The sequence below is a fragment of the Mesoplodon mirus genome (genome assembly GCF_964341445.2).
Source record: "Mesoplodon mirus genome assembly, chromosome: 17".
In the NCBI taxonomy this organism is placed as follows: domain Eukaryota; kingdom Metazoa; phylum Chordata; class Mammalia; order Artiodactyla; family Ziphiidae; genus Mesoplodon; species Mesoplodon mirus.
In genome coordinates, this window is record NC_138993.1 from 32,514,927 (window position 1) to 32,533,080 (window position 18,154).

Genomic DNA, 18,154 nt, shown 5'->3' on the forward strand with positions numbered 1-18,154 from the left:
TAAATGTTAACAATTTCTTAAATTTCAAAGTGCAGTTGTATTTTTAAAAAGAGCTTTATCATTATTTTTAAATGAATATTTTCACCTTGACCCAACCACCTCTATTCCATTAAACCCATTAATATAATCAAAGTATGTATGTAATTAGGATAGCAGTGCCAATAGATAACAGCTCACCTTGATTATAGAAAAACTACCTTAGGAGAAATCAGTGTTGATTTGGAAAACCTAGCACAATAAATAAAATAATGTTAACAATAAGTCTTCCAAAAAGTGGGGGAAAGAAAAAGATATAATATGATATATATGTGTATTTCTTTGTATATATGTGCCTGTATACATATTTGTTTGTATGTATGATTTTATGTGTGTATGTGTGTCTGTGTGTAGCCTTTGAAAAATGGAATATTAATAACAAACTTTCATCCAATAATCAAAAGCAGGATGTTATAAAGAATAAAAAATTTAAGTCACATACCAGGATATAATACCATTTTCTTACTTAAGACACAATATTACATTCCTTAGAAAATAAGAGTAAACACCAAGTGTAATATATTTGCATGAAAAATAAAAATATTATTTTAAAAATTCCAGGGACTTCCCTGGTGTTCCAGTGGTTAAGACTCGGCACTTCCACTGCAGGAGGCACAGGTTTGATCCCTGGTTGTGGAACTAAGATCCCACATTTCTGGCATGGTGCAGCCAAATATTAAAAAAAAAAAATTCCCTCTTCATTTGTACACTTCTGTGAACACAGCTTAATCACCTACAAATAGTCAGAGTTTCTGATTTTAACCACCCACCCCGCAAAGAAAAGAATTTGCCATTTAGATTGGCAGACTCATCTCAGACTATTTCACTCATCTCTTCTCTATGAAAACCACAGAATAACTAATTCAAGGATGCACTAAAACAGGAAAGATACTCCCGTGTAAAAGAAAAGACTGAAGATCACTATTATAGCTAAGGTGAAGAAAAAAAGTTCAATATAAGTTGGCGTTTTCAAACCAGGATGCTACTTCAAAAGTTAAGAGTTTCCTCTCCACTATCAGCATTGCACAGATTACTTATAGGCATTTCAAACCTTGCTTTCAAATTTCATGAAAACGCCTATAGCATCCCACTTAACTGTTTGCCTTGTTGACATCCAATTCTGTATTTATTCTTATTTCACTTGCAGCAGGAAAGCTTGAAATCAAACTTGCAAGGAGTAATTTGAGCGTTTTGCTTGGGCTGGCACTGAGATGTGTGGACAGACTCTGTTCATCAGACCCTCCTGTCATAGTAACTCACAGTAAGACTTCAGTATTTTGTTTGAAGTGTTTCAACAATCTCTATATTCAAAAGTATATCTATAAAGATATTGTAAATCTAATATAAATGGTTTAGGATTCTTCATACTGCTATCACCTTCAATCATCATAGAGAATAAAGTTACTATTCCTAAAACTGCCTTATAGCAAAATATATAAAGTATTTTAAAATTATGTTAATGATTTTTAAAAGATTTTCTTGCACATGATATGCTCATGTTGGAGCCCACTATAAAATTCAGGAAGCATATCAATCCAGGTAAATCAAGTCTGAGTAATAAATAATAGAACACAGCTATTTTGAAGATTTATCACCCCTATTATAACAACTATTTAACTATAGAATACTAAGACCCACAGAATTTCTCAAATCAACTATTTCTGGACCCACTCAATAACTCTCTTCTACAATGCAGAACATGAGCCATTAAAATAAAACTTATGTCCACTCATGCATATTACATATGAACTAATTCTCTATAAAAGAAACTTACTAAGGTTGAATGTAAAGAAGCATTATACCCAATTACTTTACACTACAACCTTTAAACTCATGGTGGGAATTAATTTCTTGACAATGATAAAATCAGAGAGATTGGCAACAGCCTTCTGAAAGCCAGACTATACAAAACGTATCAATAACAAGGAAAGTCAGACAGGGTGCAGGGAAAGGAAGATAAGATGCTTGATAACAAAAGAAACACTAATATGTAAACATAAAAAGAAAGCTGATGAAAATACTTATTGAGGGCTTTCCTGGTGGCACAGTGGTTGAGAGTCCACCTGTCGATGCAGGGGACACGGATTTCTGCCCCGGTCCGGGAAGATCCCACATGCCGCGGAGCGGCTGGGCCCATGAGCCATGGCCGCTGAGCCTGCGTGTCTGGAGCCTGTGCTCCACAACGGGAGAGGCCACAACAGTGAGAGGCCCATGTACCGCAAAAAAAAAAAGAAAGAAAATACTTATTGAAAAGGTAATATTATAATACAAACTAAATGTGCATAAAAAGTTTCCATGTTTTTCTTAAAAATTTGCAAGGCCAACATATTGTTGTATTAACAAGTTATCATTCACAAACCCATTCTCTCAAAAACCTTGCCCTCACCCCTGCTATTTTCAGCAATGTTATTTTTAAGAATAGGAGCAAATATCACTTCCTATCTCTTCTGGAAAAGATGTTCAAGATAAAAAAGTGATATTGAGTAGGCAGGTCTGCAGTGCTGACAGAGGTTTATTAAAATTGATAGCTTTCTACAGAAGTGAAAATTTTCTCATCATCAATGTAAGAAGCAACCTGGAAAAAAATTATCAACTGATCTATAAATGATCAATATTCAGGAAACAAAATCTGTGTTATTTATTCTGTGCCTGTCAGCATAGTGCCATAGGGCATTATGTGGTTTAACTAAAACCTGCATTCATGGATGAATAAGCACTGGGCAAATGTTTTTTATTTGTGAATAGAAATGACAGAGATTAGTATGACATGTGTAATGGAAAAAAAAAAAAAAAACGCTTTCAAACAGCAGAAAGTAATGTGCTAACTACTAATTTAACAAAAAATCTACCTCTTAAAATTCCATAACGGGAGAAGGTGAGATTTCCACTATTGAGAAACAACAGAAAAGAGCTGCAGCTGCTCACTGGAGAACTGAAAGATTGAGATAGAGAGCTCAATGGTATGGGTGCAGTACATCAGAGACAACTTCTTTCACAGTAAGATGACTGGCAGAAACTGTTGACTTTGGAAGAATGTTGTAGCAAATTAGAAGGAAACTTTATGTCTTGATTCCATCAAGGACGAATCTGGGAAATGAAAACTGACAACAACTCTCTCGGACACCTTAACCGGACAGCAGCTACTATTAGAAGCCCTCCTTTTGAAGAGAGAGGGATGCCTACTGTCCCCATTCCTCAGAGAGGGTGATCACAGAGAGGACATTCAGATGTTAATCCTGTGGTTTGTGAGCAACTTGTATTTTCTAGAGATTTCACAATGCAACTATCCTTTAAGAAACTACTGCTAGGGTGGAACTTCAAGATGGTGGAGGAGTAAAACGAGGAGATCACCTTCCTCCCCAAATGTACATGAAAAATACATCTATATGTGGAACAACTCCTACAGAACACCTACTGAACGCTGGCAGAGGGCCTCAAACGTCCCAAAGGGCAAGAAAATCCCCACGTACCTGGCCGTGTGACTCACAGGGTCTTGGTGCTCCAGCGTGGTGTGAGGCATGAGCCTCTGAGGTAGGAGAGCGGAGTTCAGGACACTGGACCACCAGAGACGTCCTAGCCCCATGTAATATCAATCGGTGAGAGCTCTCCCAGAGACCTAAGACCCAGCTCCATGCAATGGCCAGCAAGCTCCAGTGCTGGACTCCCCATGCCAAACAACTAGCAAGACAGGAAAACAACCCTATAGGCAGAGAGGCTGCCTAAAATCATAATAAGTTAACAGACACCACAAAACACACCATTTGACACAGCCCTACCCACCAGAAAGACAAGATGCAGCCACACCCACCAGAACCCAGGCACCAGTCTCCTCCACCAGGAAGCCTACACAAGCCACTGAACCAACCTTACCCACTGGGGGCAGACACCAAAAGCAACGGGAAATATGAACCTGCAGCCTGCAAAAAGGAGACCCCAAACACAGTAAGTTAAGCAAAATGGGAAGACAGAGAAATATGCAGCAGATGAAGGAGCAAGTTAAAAACCCACCAGACCAAACAAATGAAGAGGAAATAGGCAGTCTACCGGAAAACGAATTCAGAGTAATGATAGTAAAGCTGATCCAAAATCTTGGAAATAGAATGGAGAAAATACAAGAAACATTTAACAAGGACGTAGAAGAACTAAAGAGCAAACGAACAATGATGAACAACATAATAAATGAAATTAAAAATTCTCTAGAAGGAAACAATAGAAGAATAACTGAGGCAGAAAAAAATGGATAAGCAAAGTGGAAGATAAAATAGTGGAAATAACTACCAGAGAGTAGAATAAAGAATTAAGAATGAAAAGAATTGCAGGCAGTCTCAGAGACTTCTGGGAAAACATTAAATGCACCAACATTAGAATTATAGGGGTCCAAGAAGAAGAAGAGAAAAAGAAAGGGTCTGAGAAAATATTTGAAGAGATTATAGTTGAAAACTTCCCTAACGTGGGAAAGGAAATAGTCAAGTCCAGGAAGCACAGAGATTCCCATACAGGATAAATCCAAGGAGAAACACACCAAGACACATATTAATCAAACTGTCAAAAATTAAATACAAAGAAAAAATATTAAAAGCAGCAAGGGAAAAACAACAAATAACATACAAGGGAATCCCCATAAGGTTTAAGATTAACAACTGATCTTTCAGCAGAAACTCTGCAAGCAAGAAGGGAGTGGCAGGACATATTTAAAGTGATGAAAGGGAAAAACCTACAACCAAGATTACTCTACCCAGCAAGGATCTCATTCAGATTCGACAGAGAAATTAAAACATTTACAGACAAGCAAAAGCTAAGAGAATTCAGCACCACCAAACCAGCTTTACAACAAATGCTAAAAGAACTTCTCTAGGCAGGAAGCACAAAAGAAGGAAAAGACCTACAAAAACAATTAAGAAAGTGGTAATAGGAACATACATCTTGATAATTACCCTAAATGTAAATGGAGTAAATGCCCCAACCAAAAGATATAGACTGGCTGAATGAATGTAAAAACAAGACCCATATATATGTTGTCTACAAGAGACCCAGTTCAGACCTAGGGACACATACAGACTGAAAGTAAGAGGATGAAAAAAGTTATTCCATGAAATGGAAATCAAAAGAAAGCTGGAGTAGCAATTCTCATATCAGACAAAATAGACTTTAAAATAAACATTATTACAAGAGACAAAGAAGGACACTACATAATGATCAAGGGATCAATCCAAGTAGATATAACAATTGTAAATATTTATGCACCCAACATAGGAGCACCTCAATACATAAGGCAAATGCTGACAGCAATAAAAGGGGAAATTGACAGTAACACAATAATAGTAGGGGACTTTAACACCCCACTTTCACCAATGGACACATCATCCAAAATGAAAATAGATAAGGAAACACAACCTTTAAAATACACATTAAACAAGATGGACTTAACTGATATTTATAGGACATTCCATCCAAAAACAACAGAATACACTTTCTTCTCAAGTGCTCATGGAATATTCTCCAGGATAGATCATATCTTCGGTCACAGATAAAGCCTTGGTAAATTTAAGAAAACTGAAATCATATCAAGTATTTTTTTCCCACCACAACTCTATGAGACTAGATATCAATTACAGGGGAAACAACTTTAAAAAATATAAACACATGGAGGGTAAAAAATACAGTACTAAATAACCAAGAGATCACTGAAGAAATCAAAGAGAACATCAAAAAATACCTAGAAACAAAGAAACAACCAAACCTTACACACAACGCAATTAGAGAAAGAAGCACAAAAGAAAACCCAAAGTTAGCAGAAGGAAAGAAATCATAAAGATTAGATCAGAAATAAATGAAAAAGAAATGAAGAACACAATAGCAACGATCAATAAAACTAAAAGCTGGTTCTTTGAGAAGAAAAACAAAATTGATAAGCCACTAGACAGACTCATCAAGAAAAAAAGGTAGAAGATTCAAGTCAACAGAATTAGAAATGAAAAGAGAGAAGTAACAACTGACACTGCAGAAATACAAAGGATCATGAGAGATTACTACAAGCAACTATATGCCAATAGAATGGACAACCTGGAAGAAATGGACAAATTCTTAGCAAAGCACAATCTTCCAAAACTGAACCAGGAAGAAATGGAAAATATGGACGGACCAATCACAAGTAATGAAATTGAAACTGTGATTAAAAATCTTCCAACAGGGCTTCGCTGGTGGCACACTGGGTGAGAAGCCACCTGCCAATGCAGGGGACACAGGTTCGATCCCTGGTCTGGGAAGATCCCACATGCCACGGAACAACTAAGCTCGTGTGCCACAACTACTAAGCCTACGCTCTAGAGCCCGTCAGCCACAGCTACTGACCCCGGGCACCTAGAACCCGTACCCTGCAGCAAGAGAAGCCACCGCAACAAGAAGCCTGCAGGCAGCACCAAAGACCCAAAACAGCCAAAAGTAAAGAAATAAAATAAGTTTATTAAAAAAAAAAATCTTCCAACAAACAATAGCCCAGGACCAGAGGCCTTCACAGGCGAATTCTATCAAACTTTTAGAGAAGAGCTAACAGCTATTCTTCTCAAACCTTCCCAAAATATAGCAGAGGGAGGAACACTACCAAACTCATTCTACGAGGCGACCATCATGCTGATACCAAAACCAGACAAAGATGTCACAAAAAAGGAAAACTACGAACCAATATCACTGCTGAACACAGATGCAAAAATCCTCAACAAAATACTAGCTAACAGAATCCAACAGCACATTAAAAGGATCATACACCATGACCAAGTGGGGTTTATCACAGGGATGAGAGGATTCTATAATATACGCAAATCTACCAATGTGATACACCATATTAACAAACTGAAGGATAAAAACCATACAATAATCTCAATAGATGCAGGAAAAGCTCTTGACGAAATTCAACACCCATTTATGATAAAAACTCAACAGAAAGTAGGCATAGAGGGAACTTACTTCAACATAATAAAGACCATATATGGCAAACCCATGGCCAACATCGTTCTCAATGGTGAAAAACTGAAACCATTTCCTCTAACGTCAGGAACAAGACAAGGATGCCCACTCTCACCACTATTATTCAACATAGTTTCGGAAGTTTTAGCCACAGCAATCAGAGAAGAAAAAGAAAAAAAAGGAATCCAAATCAGAAAAGAAGAACTAAAAATGTCACTGTTTGCAGATGACATGATACTATACATAAAGAATCCTAAAGATGCTACCAGGAAACTACTAGAGTTAATCAATGAATTTGGTAAAGTAGCAGGATACAAAATTAGTGCACAGAAATCTCTTGCATTCCTATATACTAATGAGAAAAAATCTGAAAAGAAATTAAGGAAACACTGCCATTTACCATTGCAACAAAAAGAAAAAATACCAAGGAATAAACCTACCTAAGGAGAAAAAAGACCTGTAGGCAGAAAACTATAAAACACTGATGAAAAACCAAACACGATACAAACATATTCTTGGATTGGAAGAATCAACACTGTGAAATTGACTCTACTACCCAAAGCAATCTACAGATTCAATGCAATCCTTATCAAACTACCAATGGCATTTTTCACAAAACTAGAACAAAAACTTTCACAATTTGTATGGAAACACAAAAGACCCCGAATAGCCAAAGCAATCTTGAGAAAGAAAAACGGAGCTGGAGGAATCAGGCTTCCTGAATTCCGACTATACTACAAAGCTACAGTAATCAAGACAGTATGGTACTGGCACAAAAACAGAAATATAGATCAATGGAACAGGATAGAAAGCCCAGACATAAGCCCATGCATATATGGTCACCTTATCTTTGACAAAGGAGGCAGCAAAATACAATGCAGAAAAGACAGCCCCTTTAATCAGTGGTACTGGGAAAACTGGACAGCTACATATAAAAGAATAAAATTAGAACACTTCCTAACACCATACACAAAAATAAACTCAAAATGGATTAAAGACACTATCAAACTCTCTAGAGAAAAAGTTAGGAGGAATACTCTTTGACATAAATCACAGCAAGATCCTTTTTGACCCACCTCCTAGAGAAATGGAAATAAAAACAAAAGTAAACAAACGGGACCTAATGAAACTTAAAAGCTTTTGCACAGCCCAGGAAACCATAAACAAGACCAAAAGACAACCCTCAGAATTGGAGAAAATATTTGCAGAAGAAGCAACTGACAAAGGATTAATCTCCAAAATATGCAAGCAGCTCATGCAGCTCAATATCAAAAAAGCAAACAACCCAATCCAAAAATGGGCAGAAGATCTAAATAGACATTTCTCCAAAAAAGATATACAGATTGCCAACAAACACGTGAAAGAATCACTAATCATTAGAGAAATGCAAATCAAAACTACAATGAAATATCACCTCACACCAGTCAGAATGGCCATCATCAAAAAATCTACAAACAATAAATGCTGGAGAGGGTGTGGAGAAAAGGGAACCTTCTTGCACCATTGGTGGTAATGTAAATTGATATAGCCACTATGGAGAACAGTATGGAGGTTCCTTAAAAAACTAAAAATAGAACTACCATATGACCCAGCAACCCCACTACTGGGCATATACTCTGAGAAAAGCATAATTCAAAAAGAGTCATGTACCAGAGTGTTCACTGCAGCTCTATTTACAATAGCCAGGACACGGAAGCAACCTAAGTGTCCATCGACAGATGAATGGATAAAGAAGATGTGGCACATATATACAGTGGAATATTATTCAGCCATAAAAAGAAATGAAATTGAGTTACTTGTAGTGAGGTGGAGGGACCTAGAGTCTGTCATACAGAGTGAAGTAAGTCAGAAAGAGAAAATCAAATACCATATGCTAACACATATATATATGGAATCTAAAAAAAAAAAAGGTTCTGATGAACCTAGGGGCAGGACAGGAATAAAGATGCAGACATAGATGATGGCCATGAGGACACGGGGAAGAGGAAGGGTAAGCTGGGACGAAGTGAGAGAGCAGCACTGACATATATACACTACCAAATGTAAAATAGCTAGTGGGAAGCAGCTGCATCGCACAGGGAGATCAGCTCAGGGCTTTGTGACCCCCTAGAAAGGTGGGATAGGGAGGGTGGGAGGGAGATGCAAGAGGGAACGGATATGGGGATATATGTGCACATATAGCTGATTCACCTTATTATACAGCAGAAACTAACACATAAGTGTAAAGCAATTATACTCCAATAAAGATGTTAAAAAAAAAAGTTCCGTAACTAGAAATACCAAACTCTTGTCTTTTAATTGCTTCAAGAAAAACTTCTAAGTGTATTACCATTTAGCACTTCCTAGTAGGGGTCTCAATGTAGGAGAAAAGAAGAGGTGAAAAGGTGACAGAAGAAATAAAAAGAGCAGGGAGGGGGCAACTGGTCTCTAGGATTAAATGTTCAAACCACCTTCAAGTGCTCAAAGCAGCTTAGGCTTGGAAATTGTTATTGCTTCCAGAGACAGAGGATGAAATCAAAAGTGCAGAGTGGTTTACAGTGTAATTTTGGGTTTATGAAGCAAATACAGTCACCTCATAAAGCAGAAATGGTAATCAGGTCTCAAATTTACTTCCTGGCCAAAGGAACAAATCACTATCTGTATGTTTCCCATAGACTAAAGTTAAAGTTATTACCTCTCTTCCCAAGTGTGCTCTAAGCAAGAGAAAGACAAATGCATCATGGATTGTCAGAGTTGGAATAAACCTACCATATCATAAGGGCAACCTCACCTGTTACATACACCTGCAGGACAGGGACTATTTCTTATTTGTCTTTAAATCCCAGCACCTAGCACAGATTAAGCACTAAAATAGTTTTGGAATGAAAGTGAAACTGCTTCCATTTTTATATACAGTTGACCCTTGAACAACACAGGGCTTAAGGTCACTGACCCTCCATTTAGTCAAAAATCGGTGTATAACATAGTAAGCCCTCCACATCTGTATCTGCAGTACCTCCATATCTGCGGTTCAGCATCTGCAGATTCAACCAACCTCAGATTGTGTAGTATAGTAGTATTTACAATTGAAAGAAATCTGCTTATAAGCGGACCCATGTAGTTAAAACCTATGTTGTTCAAGAGTCAACTGTATAAGGAAAGGGACTCAGAGAGAAGTTAAGGTCACTTAGAAATAGCACTAAGTCTGCCGATGCATGTCCTGGCTCATGACCTTAACTTTATATATTTAGAAAAAGGCACCAAGTGGTGATGCATTCCAAGCAGCATCACTGACACTGTTTCAATCTTCATGCCAGAGACATCAATTCTGATTCTAGAACTGGTACTTATACCTACTTAACCAAGGAAGATAAATCTGAGTCCCTGTCCTACATCACACTTTAGGACTTGACTGACTGCTGCTCAAAGGATGATGTTTCACCACTACTAAAACAAATGCTCATTAACTAAGTCAGTCAGCATTTAGTAGGGGCTCACTGTGTGCTCGATACTGTACTAGGGATGAGAAATACAAAGCTGAATAAAACATGTTCTCTGCCCTTGAAAAAATTCACAGGCTACTGGTTGAAACAAAGGTCGAGCAAAATTATTTCCATAATGTAAGACATGATATAATCATGGTGCTAAGGGAACAGAAAGAAGGTGCAGCATCTACCTCTCCTGGGAACAAAGCAGCTGATGTCTGCCCTGAGTCTTTATGGATAAGTCACAGAAAGAAAGAGAAGTCGCTAAGCCAGAGGGAATACATGCAAAAACATTAAATATGAAAGGCATGGCCTGTGCTAAGCACAAGTGGCTGTATCTGAGATAAAACCAAACAGGTAGTAAGGAGCTTGTGAAAAACCTATATACAGTCAGCACTCCATATCCACAGGATCAACAAATTGCAGATAGAAAACATTTGAAAAAAAGAAAATTCCTAAAAGTTCAAAAGGCAAGAGTTGAACTTGCCACACACCAGCAACTATTTACATAGCATTTCTGTTGTATTTACAACTATTTGCCTAGCCTTTACATTATTAGGTATTATAAGTAATCTAGAGATGATTTAAAGTATACAGGAGAATGTACATAGGTTATATGCAAATACTATACTATTTTATGTAAGGAACTTGCGCATCCTCAGATTTTGGTATTGATCCCCCGCAGATACCAAGGGATGAATGAACAATGCCATGGGCAATAAGAAGCCACTACAGAGTTAGGCATACGTGGTAGACAGAGTAATCCCACCCATACCCCTCAAAGATGGCCATGTCCCAACATCAGAACCTATGAATACCCTACATAGCAAAGGGGGAATTAGAAACAGAATTAAGGTTGCTTCCAGATGATTTTAAAATAGGGAGAGTTACTCTAGATTATCCAGATGGACCAAATCTAATTACGTAATTCATTACAGCTGAGACCCTTTCCCAGTTGGGTTAGAGAGATGAAATGGAAGAAAGAAGAGATTCAAAGCATGCGATGGACTCAACGTACCTTTACAGGCTTTAAAGATGGAGGAAGGGGAATATGAACCAAGGAATGTGGGTGGAATCTAAAAAGCTGAGACAACCCTAAACTGACAGCTAGCAAGTAAACAGGGATGCCAGTCTCACGAATGCAGGGAATTGAATTCTGCTAATAACCCAAATGATCAAGCAAACAGGGTTGTCTCCTCATTCTTGAACACACAATATGTCTCCATTTATTAAGAACTTCTTTGATTTCCTTCACCATGATTTTGTAGTTTTCAGCATAAAAGTCCTGTACACAATTTGTTTAGACATACACCAGAGTATTTTGTTTGTTTGTTTGTTTGTTTTGGAGCAGTGGTAAATAGTGTTGTTTTCCAAAAGTCATTGCTAGAATATAGAAATAATTGATCGTTTTGTTCAGGTAAAAAACAGACAATATAAATTTACCCTCTGAATATTTAAGTGTTCAGTACAGTACTGTCAACTACATTCCCACTGTTGTACAACAGAGCTCTAAAACTTTTCCTCTTGTGAAACACAATTGATTTTTGTTGTTCCTGAATCCTGCAATCTTGCTGAACTCAGTGATTAGTTCTAGTTCAAAAAGTTCTTTGAACTTTTCTGTGTAAACAACTATGTCACCTGTAAATAGGGACAGTTTTATTTCTTCCTTTCTGACTCATATGCGTTTTATTTCACTGTGGCCTCATTGCTCTGGCAAGAACTTCTAGCATTGTGTTAAGAGTGTTAAGAGGGAAAGTCCCTGCTTTGTTCCCAGTCAGAGGGGAAAAGCATTCAGTATTTCACCACTACATACTATAGTAGCTACAGGATTTTTGTAGATTCACGTTATCAAGTTAAAGTACCCCTCTGTATTAGTTTCCTAGGGTTGCTATAACAAAATATCACACAGTGGATGACTTAAAACAACAAACTTATTCTCATAGTTCTGGAGGCTGAAAGCTCAAAATTAAATTGTCAGCAGAATCAGGCTCCCACTGAGGCTATGGACAGAATCCTTCTTTGCCTCCTCTTAGCTTCTGGTGGTAGCTGTTAATCTAGGATTCCCATACCTCTGTCATCACGTTGTGTGCTCCCGATGTCTCTTTTCTTCTTATAAGGACACCTGTTATATCAGATTAAGAGTCCATTCTACTCCCTATGATCCCATCTTAATTAATCTGCAATAAAGTCACATTTCTAAGGTGCAAGTTAGGACTTAAACATATCTTTCTGGGGAACACAATCCAATCCATAACATCTATTCTTATTTTTCTGACAGTTTTTATCATGAAATAGGGGTTAAGTTTTATCAAATGCTTTGTCTGCCTCAATTGATATGATCAGGCGACTGTTCTTCTCTAGCCTTGCCCATATAGTATATTACAATAAGGATTTTTGTGTCTATATTCATGATGGACATTGCTCTGTAAAGGTGGAGGTTTCAGGTTTGTTTTTGTTTTGTCTTGTTATTGTTTTTGTCTGGTTTTGCTATCTGTACAAGCTTCATAAACTGCAAACTGTTCCCTGCTCTTGTATTTTCTGGAAGAGACTGTGTAGAATTGATATTATTTTTCTTCATATATTTGGTAAAATTCTCTAGTGAAATCATCTGTACTTGATCTTTCAAGGAACTTCAAATTAGTAATTCAATTTCCTTAATAGAGGACTATTCAAATTTTCTATCTCATATTGGGAATGTTGTAGTACTTTATTCTTTTCAAAGAATTGGTCTTTTTCATCTAAGTTGTCAACTTTGTGTGTTTACAGTTGTTTGTAGTATTCCCTTATTACCCTCTTGATGTAGGGTCTATAGTGATATTCTGTTTCATTCCTAATATTGGTAATTTGTGTCTTTTTTCCTCATCAATATTAACAAAGGCTTGTCAATTTTATTAATCTCTCCAAAGAGCCAGCTCCTTGTTTCACTGATTTACTCTATTGTTTTTCTGGTTTCAATTTAATTGACTTCTGCTGTTTATTATTTCCCTCCTTCTGCTTGCTTTGGGCTTACTTGCTTTTCTCTTTTCTTTAAGATTCTTTTTTTTTTTTTTTTTTTTTTGGCGGTACCACACAGCTTGCGGGATCTTAGTTCCCTCACCAGGGATTGAACCCAAGGCCTTGGCAGTGAGAGCACGAAGTCCTAACCACTGGACGGCCAGGGAATTCCCTATTTTTTTTAGATTCTTAAGGTGATAACTGAAATTACTAATGTGAGCCTTTTCCTCTTTTCTAATGTATGTGTTTAGTGCTACAGTACTGCTTTAGATGTGTCCCACAAATTCTGAAATGTGGTATTCTCATTTTCATTATGTTTGGTATATTTTTTATTTCCTTCGAGACTTCTTCTTTGACCCAAGGACTATATAGAAGTGTGTTGTTTACTTTCCAAATGTTCAGAAGTCTTCCTGTTATTTTTCTGATAGTGATTTCTAGTTTGAGTCCATTTTGGTGAGAGAACACATTTAGTATGATTTCAATTCTTTTAAATTTGATGAGGTTTGCTCTGTAGCCCAGGATATGGTCTGTCTCAGTATATGTTCTGTGGTAATAAGAAAAGAATGTGTATTCTTTTATCATTGGATGGAGTCTTCTATAAATATATACTTTTGCTTGATGGTGGTGTTGAATATTTTATACCCTTAGTGATTTTCTGTCCACATGTTGTATCAATTGTTGACTTAGTTGTCAAGTCTCCATATCTAATTGTGGATTTATCTATTTTTCCTTTCAGTTCTATTATTTCTTGTTTCATGTGTTTTGCACATCTGGGATTTGACACATACACGTTTAGGATTGAGCTTTTGGTGGTTTGACTCTTATATAGAATCAATCTCTTTTACTTCCTTACTCTGAAGTCTAAATTATATTAAAAATAGCCACAACTGCTTTCTTTTGATTAACATATGTATATATGTCTATTAGGCTTTTACTTTCCATTTGCCTGTATCAATATATTTGAAGTAAATTTCTAATAGAAAATATATAACTAGTGATATTTTTAATCCACTCTGCACATCTCCTTTAATTAGCATATAACCATTTACACCTAATGTAATTATTGATGGACGTTAAGGCTTCAGTCAACCATTTATTTTTTGGTTTTTGTTTGCTCATTTTATCTTCTTTTTCCTGACTTCCCATGGTTTACTTCAACATGTTTTAGAATTCCAGTTTGATTTACCTAATGTGGTTTTTATGTATATCTCTTTGTATGGCCTATTCAGTGTTTGTTCTAGATATTATGTCATAATATATCACAGTTTATTGGTGTCACCATTTCACAAGTTTGAGTGAATTATAGAAATTTTCCCTCCTGTTATGGACTGAAAAGTGTCTCTCAAAATTCATATGTCAAAACCCAAACCCACAATGTGACTATATTTGTAGATACGGCCTTTAAAGTGGTAATTAAGGTTAACTGAGGTCATAAGAGTAAGGCCCTGATCCAGTATGACTAGTGCCCTTGCAAGAGCAGGAGACACCAGGGATGCAGAGGAAAGGCCAAGTGTGGACACAGTAAGACAGTGGCCGTCTACACATCTAGGAAAGAGGCCTCAGAAGAAACCAACCCTGCTGGCACCTTGATCTTAAGGTTTCAAGCCTCCAGAACTGTGAGAAAATAAATTTCTGTTGTTTAAGTCATCCAGTCTGTAGTATATTGTTATGACACCTCTCCCTTTACTCTTCCCATTTACAGAATCATTGTTTTTTAAGTATTTCTTCTACATGGATTCAGAACTACATCAGACAGCATTATAAATTTTGCTTCCACCATCAAACATAATTTACAGAAATCATGAGAAGGAAAGTATATTGTATATGCCCTTATCTTTACTTACAGTGTTCTTTTTTTTCTTTCTAATATTCCAAGGTTCCTTCTTTTATCTTTTCCTCTGTTTAGAAAATGTTCTTCAGTCATTCTTTTAGGCTAAGTTTACTGGCTACAAATTCTCTTGGTTTTCTTTCATCTAAGTATGTCTTGATTTTCCCTTCATTCCTGAAGGATATTTTTACAGTATGTAAGAGTCTGAGCTGACTGTTCTTTTCTTTCTTCATTTGAAAACTTTTACCACTTGCTTTTGGCCTCCATAGTTTGATGAGAAATCCAATGTCATTCAAATTGCTTTTTCACATAACTAAAGTGTCATTTCTTGCTGCTTTCAAGATTTTTCTCTCTAAAAAATCTTAGTTTTCAGAAGTTTTACTATGATTTGTCTTAGCGTGAATTTCTTTGGGTTTATCCTGTTTGTGGTTCATTCAGTTTCTTGAATCTGTAGGTTGATGTCTTTTGCCAAATTTGGGGAGTGTGCAGCCATTGTTTCTTCAAGTAATTTATTATCCTGCTCTCTTTCTCAGATCCTTCCAGGACTCTGAAGACAGCAATGTTAGATCTTTAGTTATAGTACTATAGGCCCCTAAGGCTCTGTTCTTTTTTTTTTTTTTAATGTTCTCTCTATTGTTCAGATTAGGTAATTTTTAATTTTTATTATTCTATACTGCAGCTCACCAATCCTTTCCTCTCATTCCTACATTTTGCTATTGAGCCCCCTCCAGTAAGTTTTTTTTTTTTAATTTCAGTTATCATATTTTTTACTTCTACAATTTCCATTTGGATCTTTAAAGAAGAATAAAGTTTCTCCTATTTCCTTGATGAAGCTTTCTATTTTTTCTTTTGTTTCAGCATATGCATAATTGCTCATTAGAATAGTTTTATGATGGCTGCTTTAAAAATCCTTGTCAGATAATTCTAATATCTACGTCATCTCAGTACTGGCATCTATTAATTATCTTTTTTATCTTATCAGTTTGAGATCTTCCTGCTTCTTGGGATGACAGGTTTTTATATTGAATCCTGGAAATTTTGGGTACCAAGCTAGGAGACTTTGGACCTATTTAAATCTCTTATTTTTAAACTGGTTTCTTGTGATACTGCTCCAGTAGAGGAGGGAGGGGCAGCACATCAAGACTGCAAGGTGGGAACAGAAGTCCAGGTTCTGCACCTGGCCTCCACTCACATCTCTGAGGGGAGGTGCCCTGTTACTGTGGACATGGTGGGTGTGTGGGCTCCCCACCCGGCCTCCATGGTACCTCCCTGGCAGGGAAAGATAGGACTGCCTCATTATGCTCACCATGGAACTTCCACTGGCACCAACAAGGGAGGAGGGTTATCTTGTTACCAATGGATTGTGGTGTAAGTTTTGACTCTCTACTTGGTGCCCTATGATACCATCGCAGTGGGGAGAAGGAAGAGCTCCTCTCTACTGCTGTCTGGGGGTCTAAGTCCAGGCTCCCTACTAGGCTTTGATGGTGGGGGGGGGGCGGAATGGGGCACTATTTTTCTTCTGTGGTATTTGGTAGGAATACACTGGTTACTGTCATAGTTTTCTGTCTTGCTGGTTGCCCTTTTCATGGTCCCCTGGCTTAAGAGTAGTAGTAGCCTTTTATTGGGATTTTGTCTACGCTCATTAGTATTTCTAGGTTGCTGACTTCTTTAGGTCCAAATCTGGGATCTAAGAGGCAAAAAGAAAATTCAGGGCCTCCCTGGTGGCGCAGTGGTTGAGAGTCCGCCTGCCGATGCAGGGGATACGGGTTCGTGCCCCGGTCTGGGAGGATCCCATATGCCGCGGAGCGGCTGGGCCCGTGAGCCATGGCCGCTGGGCCTGCGCATCCGGAGCCTGTGCTCCGCAACGGGGGAGGCCACAACAGTGAGAGGCCCGCATACCGCAAAAACAAAACAAAACAAAAAGAAAATTCACAGAACTCACCACCATGTTGTTCCTTGGGTCCCAAGTTCCCTAGCCTATGTGCCATTTTTTATTTATTTCATATACAATGTCTTATTGTTTTAGTTGTGTTTAGTGCGGAATAGGTAAAAGTACATCTACTCCATCTCCTTAGAAACACAAGTTTGAAACATCTACAGTTAACATGTGAGAATCGGCAGAAACTCCCAACCAAGGCACCTGAGAAAAGGCAGTGAAGATGACATAACAAATCTTAAGGAATGCACCAGAAACTAACACAACATTGTAAATCAATACTTCATAAATAAATATTAAAAAAAAAACAAATCATAAGAAGAGAGAAAATAGATAAGAGTCAAGGGTCAACTGCTGAAGTGAGGTCAAATAAAAACTGAAAAGAACCATTAAAAGCAGAATTCAAGACCAGTTTATAAATAACTCTGTAATAGAAAAATTCTGATTGCAGAAGAATTAAAAAAAGAAAAAGGGTGGTTAGAATAGACATAATAAATGTAATAGGGGATAAAGATTTGATGGGAAAAATCTGAAGGAGAAACAAGAAGAGGTAAACAAACAAATAATTAAAATAAGGTATAACAAGCATTAGGACAAACGTGAGCAAAGAATGCTAAAGAAGCAGGTAAGGTAACTACCTAATGTGGCAGGGGCTAGAAAAAAATCCTCAATCAAAGAAAATTTTATGCCTACAATCTTCACATGGAAAGATGCTAACATATCTTCAGTTTAAAAAGCAGATATGGTAATACAGTAATTTCTTCTTTTTTTTCAAAACTATGTGTTTTTGTTCATATATAGGAAATGTGTCACGTATGCGGAGCTATACAGACACATTCTTAATTATCTCCTACCTAATCAGCTCATTCATTTACCTGCCGGTTTCCATTCCATGTATGAAACACTGGCTAACACCCATGGCAAAACGAGCAT

General features: G+C 37.3%; 1 protein-coding gene across 1 annotated transcript in view; it reads right to left on the minus strand.

Moving 5' to 3' along the window:
* The window catches only part of DIAPH3 (diaphanous related formin 3), a 542,576-nt gene that overhangs the window by 380,793 nt on the left and 143,629 nt on the right, over positions 1–18,154 (minus strand). The gene's annotated exons all lie outside the window — the stretch shown is intronic.